General features: G+C 44.2%; 1 long non-coding RNA gene across 1 annotated transcript; it reads right to left on the reverse strand.

The window, feature by feature from the left end:
* Positions 1–34: 34 nt before the first annotated feature.
* Positions 35–2,835, reverse strand: LOC105552824. Its single transcript, XR_001008077.1, has 5 exons — positions 2,741–2,835; positions 2,242–2,356; positions 1,174–1,992; positions 381–529; positions 35–270 (listed from the first exon to the last, which is right to left on the reverse strand). It is a non-coding gene; the product is annotated as an uncharacterized LOC105552824 (long non-coding RNA).
* Between the last annotated feature and the right edge of the window lie 9,818 nt (positions 2,836–12,653).

The raw sequence follows: 12,653 nt of genomic DNA on the forward strand, positions 1-12,653 counted from the left end.
GGACTACAGGCACCCACCACAATGCCCAGCTAATTTTTTTTGTGTTTTTAATAGAGATGGGGTTTCACTGTGTTAGCCAGGATAGTCTTGATCTCCTGACCTTGTGATCAGCCCACCTCAGCCTCCCAAACTGTTGGGATTACAGGCGTGAGCCATTGCCCCCGGCCAGGATTTCATTCTTTTTAAATGGCTGAATAGTATTTCATTCTGTAGATATGAATTCTTGATCTTCTGCTTTCTCATGGGGTGAAGTTACTCAAGCCCCCTCATCTGTAAATAGGGGTGATAACCTGCGTGCCTGTTCCTGCCACATGTTATGTCTTAGTACATACCTGATTATACTGAACCTCAGGAATCACAGAATGTGTCCTAACTCTCACCTGATGCAGGAATCCGCGACAACCGTGAGGCTTCTGATTGGAACTTCCTGTAGTAAGGGGCTGCCCACCTCAGAAACCAGACTATTTGCTTTGTTGGAAAGGCTTGCTAGGAAGGTCTTTCTTGAGTGGAACTGCAAGATGCCTCTCTCCTTTGGAACAATACAGACTAAGTCTAAGTTGGCTGCCTTATGGTAACACTTTCATCATTTGAAGACAGCTTTTGGGCAGGCATGATGGTTCACAGCTGTGATCCCAGCACTTTGGGAGGCCTAGGTGGGAGGACCACTTGAGGCCAGGAATTCGAGACTGCCTAGGGAACATAGTGAGATCCTGTATCTATTTGAAAAAATAAAATTAAAATAAGATAAAATAGGCTGGGTGTGGTGGCTCACGCCTGTAATCCCAACACTTTGGGAGGCCGAGGTGGGCGGATAACCTGAGGGTCAGGAGTTTGAGACCAGCCTTGCCAACATGGTGAAACCTCATTTCTACTGAAAATACAAAAATTAGCCAGGTGTGGTGGTTCACACCTGTATTCCCAGCTACTAGGGAGGCTGAGGTGGGAGGATCACTTGAACCTGGGAGGCTGAGGTTGCAGTGAGCCAAGCAGAGATTACAACACTGTACTCCAGCCTGGGCAACAGAGTGAGACTCCATCTCAAAAAATAAATAAATAAAAATAATAAAATAAATAATAAAAAGTAAAATTGAAAGATAAAAAATTAAATAAAATGGAATAAAATAAAGACAGCTTTCATGTACTTCTAAATCAGGGGTGGGAAATAGTTTCCGCCTGAGGTGCCAACTGTGCTGGATTGCAGTGACGGCTGGCGAGCTGTGTGGAGGAGTATTCTGAGGCTGTGTCAGGGTCAGCAGGAGAGTGTCAGATCCACCCTGGGCTTGGGGCTGGGCATGGTGTATGTGAACAGTGTATTTATTTTCTCTGCTAAGCACTCATGCTTAGATTCTGCAGTCATGCTTCAGGTGACTTATGCCTTCACTCTCTGGTCTCTTTTTCTGGCCACACTTCAGCTTATCAACATTTAAAAAGCCATCTGGCTGCCATCTCTTCTCCCTAATTCGTTTCTAGGGTGGATTTGACCAATCTGGTTGGGCCAGCTGTGGTCTCTCCTAGAGCATTGTCTCCTGCAATATCTTCCCAAATAGAGGAGGACCGTTTTTGGATCTGCAGTCTGCTAATAAACCTTCCAAACTATTAACGGGCCTCTTAAAATCTGGAGCCCAAGCTAAGCACTGTCTTTCAGAAGTACTCTCAATGATTCGGAGGCTAGCAGGACTAATAATACATCCCTTGATCCTGTTAATGCGGCTTAAAGGTTGTGTTAGCTTTTTCCCTGTGTTTGTAAAGCCGAAGCTGTAGTGCACCCCCTGCGTGGGATGGCGACGGCAGGAGAGCCAGATCCAGTGGGGGCAAGATCTCCTCCTGTCCCCTCCCTGCCTCTGTGACTCTTGGTGGCTTGGGGGGTCTGGGGCCTGCAGGGGTGACGTGTGGCCCCACCGAGGTCCAAAGGCCACAGGTCTCATTCTGTCACAATGAAGTTGTCTGCCCTAAAGGTCCCTGGATCACTGTCAGTCTTGATGCTGGAGCAACCTGAAAAAAATAAGGACAATATAGACATTTTCTCGTAAACCTAATGGCACATAATTCAAGACCTGCTCTTTATTATACAAATTATGGTCTTCACTTCCTGTGTGTGGTGTGGTGTGTGTGTATGCGTGTGTCAGAAATTATCCTTTCTTAAACAATTGAGATAGTTCTTCTCCCTGCCCCGAATACCCTTTGAAAAGTTGGCCACCCTCTATAGACCCCCTTCCTTTTGCAGGGAGGAGGGAGTTTTACCAGGCTGTGAAAGGTGGTCTAAAAACCACAGCCTTGTCCAAGGTGAGGCCCATCAGAACTCGATGTGCCCCCTTGGAGGGTCTTGAAGAAGCAATCTGGCATCCCAATGAGGCCCCTGTGGCACAGGATTGGGCCATAGGTGACTTTATTAGTAGTTAAAGTAGTTAAATTTCTCACAGCCCAATTTATTGGAAAGGTAGCAATGTTTTCATTTAGACCCTAGGGCTGGGGTATAATTTAAGTAGAGTGGATTTTGATTTAGGAACTCGGTTAATGAGTGCCAGCCTTGTCAATTTTTTTTTATTGTGTCAAAAAGCACATCACATAAAATTTACTATCTTAACCATTTTAAATGCACAGTTCAATGACGTTAAATACATTCATAATGTTGTGCAACTGTCACCACCATCCATCTCCAGAACACTTTTCATCTTGTAGCACTGGAACTGCACCCGGTGAAGAGGAACTCCCCGTTCTTCCCCCATTCCCTGGCAATCACCAGTCTACTTTCTGCCTCTGTGATTTTGGCTCCTCTAGGCATCTCATGTGAGCAGACTCATACAGTATTTGTCCTCTGTGTCTGGTGTACTTTAGTTAGCATAATGCTTCAGGGTTCATCCGTGTTGTGGCGTGTGTCAGAATTCCCATCCTTTTTAAGGTGGAATAATATCCCATTGTATGCGCATACGCCGCATCGTGTTCATCCACTCCTCTGGGGATGGATACTTGGGTGGCATCTGTGGTTTGGCTCATGTGCTGTGGTCTTGTCAATTTTTAGCCATGACTCGGGAAAGTGACTTAGCCCCTCAGTACCTCAGTTTCCTCATCCATTACATCGAACCTGCCCTCTGCGTGAGACTGAAGTAAGAATCGTTGTTTGTGACAGTGCATAACTGCAACAGTCTATCGAGTTAAAGTTATTTCTGAGAGCATTCGGCTAGCATTTCTCAGGGTATCTGCTCTGTGGCCATTGGGCTTTGCCTGTCTGGAGTGTAGGAGGAAGGTGGGAGAGGGTTCAGAGAAGCGATACAGAGATGACTGGGATGGGGCTGCTCCACCGGGTGTTTCGGGTGGGGCAGTTCTTCACTGTGGGGACTGTCCTTATATTGCAGATGCTTAGTACCTTGACCCCTGCCCATTAAATGCTGGTAGTACTCTCTCCAGTCATTGTGTTGACTTAAACATATGCCCATATTTTTGTATTCCCCTTGGGGGGATGGTCCTGCCTCCAGGTGAGAGGCAGGGCCTGAGTGTTTTAGAAGGGTCTGTGGAAGTAAGAAGATGAAGCACGGAAGAGGGAAAGCATACGAGAGTGACCTGGTGGGCTGATACATCTGCAGTGTGCATTTTAACAGTTGGTGCTCAGGCACTCTGAGTGTTTGTATTAGTCACGGTCCTCCAGATAGAACCAATTGGAAAGTATATATACATATATATATACACATGTGTGTATGTGTATGTATGTATATGCATATCTATCTGTGTGTCTATTTATCTATCTGAGGGGATTTATTAGGGGGATTGGCTCACATGATAATGGAGGTTGGGAAGTCCCATACTAGGCCATCTACAAGCTGGAGATCCAGGGAATCCAGGAGCCTTGGCCAATCTAAGTCTGAAAGTCTCAGAACCAGAGAAGCCAATGTTGCAGCTTTCAGTCTGAGGCCAAAGGCCTGAAAACTGAGGGGAGGCCACTGGTTCAAGTCCCAGAGTCCAAAGGCTGGGGGACCTGGAGTTCTGATGTCTAAGGGCAGGAGAAGAAGGATGTCCCAGCTCCAGGAAAGAGAGAAAAGCAATGTGCCTTTCCTCTGCCTTTATGTTCTATTCAGGGCCTCAGCTGATGGGCTAGTGCCAACCCACACTGGTGATCTTCCTTACTCAGTCCGCTGATTCACATGCCAATCTCTTCCAGAAGCACCCTCACAGACAGACCTAGGAATAATGCTTTACCAAAAATCTGGGTGTCCCTGCTTCCAGTCAAGTTGATACCTAAAATGAAGCATCAGCATTGAGCAGAGAGGAGCTTGGGTCACAGGAGGACCACAGCTCTGGGAGGGAGGCAGCCATCTGTGTTCAAACGCCAAGCTTCCTCCCAACTAGTGAGGGAGTCTTGAGAATATCTTCTTCCACCTCTGGGCGCCATCTGTAAAGCGAGGGCATTGAAAAGGTGGTCATTTTCAACTCTGTGGCTCCAGGATTTGAAGGCCAAACAACGTAGATTTCAGTGGGCCGAAAGTAAGGACTGCTCACTTCTGGGATTGGGTGGAAAAAGGTAAAATCTAACAAGGATGCTGGAGTGGGAAGAGCTGACCTGCTGAAATTGCATCCTAGACCTTCTTATTCTCTTTCTTTTGATTGTTTGTTGAAATACAGTTCATTTTTTGAATATGTAAAATAGACATACACTATCATATTCAAAACATAAAAGGTATTATAAGTAGAGTAAAAAGTAAATTTCCGCCCCCACCACTTAGCTTTCCTTCCTCAAAGGCCACCTCACTTTATCCTCCCAGGAATACTGGACTCTCATTTTCTTTGAACTAGGACTCAGAAGGTTGTTTGAAATGCAGCTTGGTTGTTATGCCTTTAACTTTCTGGTCTGAAGGGTGAGAAATTTGATCCTCCTGTAGCGTGTGGTTAGTTTCCTACAATGAATTTTCCTTATTAGTCATAGTTTCTTTTTGCAACTCTTGGATAGAGATACAGCCTTTTTCATCTCTCTTTTTATTCCTCTTACCCTCAAATTCCTGGTCCTTCATCTGAATCAAAGGATGCCATAAGCACAGATCAAAACTGAGATAGGACATCTGGATGCCTTCCAGCTTCTCCATCCATGGATTTCAGAGGGGCTCATTTTACATAATTGTCTATTTCGATGATTTCTAAAATGGTTTCATAGCTTCATATTTTATTTTGTCTTGGAGTTTAACTTAGTCCTGCAAGTAACTGCTTTGCTCTTCATCTGGTATTTAAAAGTTTTTGCTCAGTGACTGGGAAGCACTGTTTGATGTTAACAGTAAACTGAGGGAGGAACCCTGGACTCAGAGGCAGAAAGCCTAGGTTTGTGCAAAGCAAGCTTCTTTTTTACTGTATGACCTTCGGCAAGCTCCTTGGGCTTTCTGAATCTCTGCTTCCTCATCTGTAAATGAGGGTTATGCTACCTGCCCCATATGACTGTTTCTGTTATTAAATAAGGCAATGAATATGAGTATTCCTTGCAAACTGTTAAGGGTCTTGCAATTATAATTATTGTAATTCCTTCAGAAAATATTTATTAAGCTTCTGTTGTGTTCTGGTTACCATCGATCCAGTGGGAAATGAGCTTATATTCTTGTGTGTGTGTGTGTGTGTGTGTGTGTTGGAGGTGGGCAGGGGTGATAGAAGACAGGGAGACTGTCAATAAAAGGGTTAAGTAACAAATAGGACCCATTCAGATAATGGTAACCATTACAAAGAAAATGAAACAGAGCAATGAAATAGAGAATGAGCGGAGGGGAATGGTTCCTGATAAGAAATCAGGAAACGTCTATAAGCTGACATTGAACTGTCATGTGAAAAGCAGGTAAAGAGAATCCAGGCCAGGGAAGCAGCAAGTGCAAAGGCCCTGGGGTGGGAACAACAAGCTTAGGGAATTGGAAAAGAGAAAGGGCGGAGGAAACAGCAAGAAAGTATGTGCATCAGAAATGAACTGAGAACAAAGCAGAGACTGTCACAAGAAGAGATGGGAGAGGTTGGCCAGGTCATGGTCATGGAGGGCCTTGTGGGCCCTGTTAAGAGTTCGTATTTTATTCTATGTGCAGTTCGAGATTTTAACAGGGAGGTCATGGTTCCAATTTTCTGGTTTAGAAAGATCTCTCCTCCTAGAGTGTGGAGAACAGCTTGTTAGGCAAGGGGAAGAGTGAAACCAGTTGGGGGCTATTGCAGTAGCCTGGGCAAGGGAAGATGCCTGCCCACCAGAAACAGCATGGATGAAACCACTCTTGGGGTTTGTGGCATGAAGCTCAGGGAGCTGCTTTTGTATGAAAAGGGCAGTCTTCTGGTGTAAAGGAGGATGCCTTCCGTTTTCCCTTTGCTCTTCTAGTTTCTTGCTCTTAGGAGTATGGAGGGAGTTGAGGAAGTGGGCAGGGGCAAATGTTGCATTTTTTTTTTGTTTTTTTCAGATGATGCAGGTTTTGGACTGCAGGTGCCTATGATGAATCAACAAGCATTTATTGACTGGAGGAAGGTTTTTATAGGCCTTTGGTTTCCACTTCAGACCAGTCTTTCTGTGGACAAACTGGGCATCCTCCCAGAAGCCCAACAGAGAATAGACTCCATTATTTGTATCTCCAGTGTGCACAGGAGCAGCAGTGATCCCAGAGAGGGCCACCTGTATGGCTATGTAGGTTGTCCCCTACACAAGGGCACCAGATTGAGAAGTGGGGCCCCAAATCCAGTTGAAGTTCTCTCCAAGCAATTTGCCTGGGCATGGAGCTGCATCAGCAGGGGAAATGGGAGTCTTTTCCAATGGGCTCCAAGACACCATCTGGGCTGGCAGTAACCCTTCCCAGGCCCTGCAGATTTCTGCTTTGTGGCCTGGTTTCCTGGGAAGCTCTGTCTTCACCTACTTTATTCCAGTCAGTCAACATTTATTTTAGCAAATATTTATTGAGTAGCTACTGTATGCCAAGCAGTGGATTTACACTGATGAACAGGAAGAGACACGCATCCTGCCCTCATGAACTTATAGTCTAGCGGAAGTCATTCCAGCTTGCTTGCTTTCTTTTCTTTTCTTTTCTCTTCTCTTCTCTTCTCTTCTCTTCTCTTTTCTTTTCTTTTCTTTTCTTTTTCCTTCCTTCCTTCCTTCCTTCCTTCCTTCCTTCCTTCCTTCCTTTTTCTTTCTTTCTTTCTTTCTTTCTTTCTTTCTTTCTTTCTTTCTTTCTTTCTTTCTTTCATTCAGCCAGGATGGTCTCGATCTCCTGACCTCGTGATCCGCCTGCTTCAGCCTCCCAAAGTGCTGGGATTGCAGGCGTGAGCCACTGCTCCTGGCCCCAGCTTTCTTTCTTCATGGCAACTGGAGAGAGATGTCTTTCTAGGGAAGCCTGAGCTGATCTCAGCCCCTGTTCTTTGAGACATTAGCTATTACCACCTGACTTGGGAGCACCTCTTGGGGTTGGGAAACAATGACCGCCATCTACTCTGCACACGTACACCTTTGTCTAGAGTTTAGGGGAGCTGGGACCAGCGTGGTTTATGGACTGTTATTAGCTGAACTCCTTCATCCTCTACTTGGGAGCAGCACAAACTCACACACAAAGTGACACTGAGGTTTCCACTGGAAAAGGGGACAATTAATTACTGAGCCTTGAGTCTTCATAAAAACCCTCCTTAAACTAGGTATACTTTTCTGTATACCTAGTTTTCTGTATTGCACTTCAACAAAAAGTTAAGAAAACACCACTTAAGTTTGTCAAACTGCCAGGGTCTGAGCTCAGAAAAATCAAGACAGGGCTGAGGCTGGGAGTGGTGGCTCACACCTGTAATCTCAGCACTTGGGGAGGCTGAGGTAGGAAAATCGCTTGAGGCCAGGAGTTTGAGACCAGCCAGGGCAACATAGTGAGACTTTATCTCTACAAAGAATAAAAAGATTAGCTGAGCATGTTGATGAGCACCTGTAGTCCCAGCTACTCAGGATGATGAGGTGAGAGGATGGCTTGAGCCCAGGAGGTTGAGGCTGCGAGGCTGCAGTGAGCCGTGATTGTGCCACTGCACTCCAGCCTGGGTGACAGAGCAAGAACTTATCTCAAAAAAAAAAAAAAAAAAAAAAAGAAAGATGGGTCAGGCACATCCATCAGGCCTTCCTATTGTCTCTGCATCTTGATGGGATCCTCAGATCACTGGCCCATTTTTCAGCTTAACTAAGTAATCAGATTATTTTATCAGACTTTAAGGAATCCATAAGAAATTGCATTATAAACCGTGGTGTCCCTAGATACCACAAACACTGAGGTTCACACTGGGGGATACCCCTCTCTAGGGCCCTCTTTCTCCCCAGCTTCAAGGTGGTTGGGGAATAGAATTAGTCATAGCTTACTTGGGAAGCTTGGAATGAGAGAAAGTCAGAGTTGGGTGGTTTTCAGATGTTTTTTTCCAGGCTGCGGTGGAGCTGGGAGAATGAGAGATTCCATACATCTTGTGACCAGATGTGGTATCTGCAGCTGGGACTAGGCTGTATCAACAAAACGGAGTCAATTTTCAACCTTCCCTCTTTATGTACCTGTTTATTTTACTATTTACGTTGTGTGTGTGTATCTTTCATTATAAAAATAATGCCCACTTCTCCCCCCTCAGCATCTTACTAAGAAAACGTTCAAACGTGTAGCAAAAATACCTAATTAAGAAAATCAGACCTACTGGAAGGGAACCATAAAGAAAGTGAAAGTTTCTGAAAACCCTATCTTCTGGAGAGAACATTGTCATTACTTGTTTGTTATATAATCCTCCAGATTTTTTTGTTTTTAGTACGTACTAATGTATACTATTATGATTGCTTTAACAATCAGTTGTTATTTATACTATTTTGCATCTTTAAAAAAATTTAACAATTTATCCTGGACACCTTTGCATATGTGAGAATTTATTTATTTATTTATTTTTTTGGTGACAGAGTGACACCCAGGCTGGAGTGCAGTGACTCCATCTCGGCTCACTGCAACCACCACCTCTTGTGTTTCAGAAGAGATTCTCCTGGCTCTGCTTTCCAAGTAGTTGGGACTACAGGCATGCGCCACCACCCCTGGCTAATTTTTTAAAAATATTTTTGGTAGAGATGGGGTTTCACCATGTTGGCCAGGATGGTCTCCAGCTCCTGATCTCATGTGATCTGCCCACCTCGGCCTCCCAAAGTGCTGGGATTATAGGTGTGAGCCACCATGCCCAGCCCATCATGTGAGAATTTATTGATCTATATTATTCTATTTTTTAACATTTTATTTTTAGAGACAGAGTCTCACTGTGTCACCTAGGCTGGAGTGCAGTGGTATGATTAGAGCTCACTGCAGTCTCAAATTCCTGGGCTCAAGAGATATTCCAGCCTTGGCCTTCCAAATTCTGGGATTATAGGCATGAGCCACCACACCTGGATACTCTATTTTTAAAAGTTGTTCTACTGAAATGTGAATTATGTACCACAAAATTCACCCATTTTAAGTGTACAGTTCATTGACTTTGGTAAATTTTCAGAATTGTGCAGCTAACACCATAGTCCAATTTTAGAACATCTCCACCCCTAAAAGATTCCTTCTGCTCATTTGCAGTCACTCCCTGTTCTCATCCTTATCTCTAGGCAACCACAGTCTATTTTCTGCCTCTATAGATTTGCCTTTTATGGGCATTGCATATAAATGGAATCATACAACGTCTGTTTTTTTTGTGTGTGTGTGTGTGTGTCTAGCTTCTTTTAATGAGCATAATGTTTTTGAGGTTCATCTACGTTGTAACGTAGATCCATACTTTGTTCCTTTTCATTGCTGACTAATATTCCATTTTAGGATATAGCACATTTGGTTTATAGCACATTTGTCAGTTGGTAGACATTTGGATTGTTTCCAGTTTTTGGCTGTTGTGAATAATGCTGCTGTGGACATTTATGTGCAAATCTCTGTGTGTACATAGGCTTCATTCTTTTTGGTGCCTAGCTAGAGTTCCAATGTATGGCTCTACCATAATGCATTTAGCCAAATTCCATTGGTGGCAATTTACTTGGTTTTCAATTTTTTTTGGGATGATATAAATAGTGCTTTATCAGACATCTTTGTACATAAATCTTTGTATGTATGAGGGGCTGTTTTTGAAGGATATATATTTAGAAGGGAAAGTTCTGAATCAACGGCTATAAACCTTTGAAATTTCAATAGCTAATATCAAAGTGGTCTTCTAAGAGAAGTTACCCCTAATTTATACTGCCACTGTTCTCAACACACTTGTCAATGTGGGCCGGAATTTATATTCTAATCTTATAAGTGAAAAGTCTCTCATTGTCATTTGAATGGGAATGTCTCTCATTATTAGAAAGGTTATTGACCATTTGTAAGTCATTTTCTTAATTTTCTATTGGGTTGTTGATCTTTTCCTATGGCTTTGATATAACTATATTTTAGAAAATTGGCTCTTTGCTTATAAAATGTACTGTGAATTTTTTTTATTCGTCAGTTTATCTTTTATTCCCCCAAAACTGTGTTCATGGCTGTTGTGCTGTACAGATGTTTTACGTTCTTAAGTAATCATGTGTGTTAGGAGAAAAACCCCTGCGAACATTTTACAGTATCACTTAGCTATTTATAATATCCCCAGAAGGAGGTGAGGAAGGTAAAATATTGGTGGGGAGAAACCTGAGGAATGTTATATGTGCTCCATCTACCAAACATCTGGATGATTAGGAGACATTTTTACCTCTTATTTAGTTATGTTTGTGTCCTATAAGCCCAGCCTCCAAGTATTAGTGTGAAATCTGAGAACTGAATCTGGACTTTTTGGGGGCCTCCTGGCCCCTTGCTGGTAATAATACTGACAGACACTATTAATTGAATGCATACTGTAGGCCATTTGTTCCAGTTAATCCTTGCAATAACGCTGGAGATAGGCAGTTATTTCCCCATGGAAAATGACACAGGAATTTGACAGCAACTTGCTCAAAATCATACAGCAAATGCTGGAGATGGGATTCAAACTCAGATTAGCCTGACACCCCAGCCCTGGGCTGAACTAGGACTCCCTTCATCCTCCCTTCCTGAAGCATTGAATGAGTTGGCCTAGCACTGACCAATAAGGGGATATTTCAACAGGGCTTTAGAAAAGGACAAGATCCCCAGGAAGGTAAATGTATGGTGAGAAGGCCACTGACTTGAGCATGGCTGGCAAGATCTGTGGGTCCTAGTCTTACCCGCTGCCCAAACTCTTTTCTTGTAATAAGAGACAAGGCATGTGATTGCAACAGAGTTCGGGGAGTAAGAGCGGGAAAAGTGGATGGGTTCCTAAGACCTTTGTGGGTTTTCTGTTTGCTACGTGGCAGGAATTAGCTGACTCTTGGCAGTTGGATCTCAGTCTGGTGGAGAGACATCTGAGGCAGTGGGAGAAGAGAGGGGTTTCAGGCTCTAGCTCCAAAGTCAAAGTGGTTTCTAGATTCATATTGCTCTGCCTGGGATGTTTTGACACTGGGAGATGCTGTAGGGGGGTTGGCTAGACTGACTAGGACTAGAGATATGGAAGGCCTAGAAAGGTTATGGTCAAAACCCATAAACATCTTGGGGGTCTGGGAAAGGGTAGACATACTCTTGCTCATTCACTGCTTTCTCAGGAAGGCTACTGTGCCCAGTGCAACTGTGGGAGGGAGGGCACACAAAGATGAATGGTTTGTGGGGCCTGCACTCAAAGGACTCACTGTCTGGATAGGGAGATGGGATCTGTTCAGACATTGCTGGAAGTAAGGTCGAAGTGATAACACAAGAGCTTCAGGTAACAGAGCAGAAGGAGCTCAGACTCTGCAGTGAGATAGGCCTGGCCTTGAATTATGTTCCATAAGAGCAACAACAACAATATCCCTCGTGTGTTGCATGGTGCGGTAGATGCAGAGTTCCCTCGTCAGGATTGAAGGACATATCCCCAGGTCCGGGGATTTACTGTGAGATGATAGCTCTCAGCTGCCTGCCCTCTTGGAAAACTGCTTCTGCTGAAGACAGCTGCCTCACCCAAGATCACATCCCCTTCCCAAAGGCCCAGCTACCTCACCTCAACCTGGGACAACTGCAAAGGGCCAACCTCATCTTCAGTGCTTCTCCGTGGAATCTGCTGAGGCCTTCACTGGCCCTGTGCTGTGGCCTGACTTCTCACTCAGCTCAGTCCTTCTTCCTTCTCCTCCCTCCTGCGGGTTCTGAAACTAACAGCAGACCCTAACACACTTCCTGTATGGTAGTCTGCATCCCCGAGTTTGCTTCCCAAGGAGCCCAGTCTACAATACATAGATGATCATGATAGACCTCTGAGTTGGGATTACTTACTTGATCTTACAGCTAAAGCACTTGAGATTTAGGACTCAATGGCTTGCCCAGAGTCAGTGGATAGCAGATCTCAGGTTCATCCCAAATCTAGTTATTCCCAAAGCCCTCTCTTTCTATATTGCCACTGTCTAGGTGTGTGACTCTAAACAGTAGAAACAAGGGGGTTACAAAATCGGCTTGCAGGAACAGAACTCAAAGTTCATTTGGTTACAGCTCCTGTTCTTTAATCTCTGGATCTGAGTTTCCTCCTCTGTAAAACAGGGACAATAGTACTTAAAGCAAGGTGTTATGAGGATGGGGTGCCCAACTCATCCTGATTTGCCTGGGACTTCCCAATTTCCCCACTGAAAACCTTATATCCTAGGAACCCCCTCCATC

The sequence above is a fragment of the Mandrillus leucophaeus genome, unplaced genomic scaffold (assembly GCF_000951045.1).
Source record: "Mandrillus leucophaeus isolate KB7577 unplaced genomic scaffold, Mleu.le_1.0 Scaffold576, whole genome shotgun sequence".
In the NCBI taxonomy this organism is placed as follows: domain Eukaryota; kingdom Metazoa; phylum Chordata; class Mammalia; order Primates; family Cercopithecidae; genus Mandrillus; species Mandrillus leucophaeus.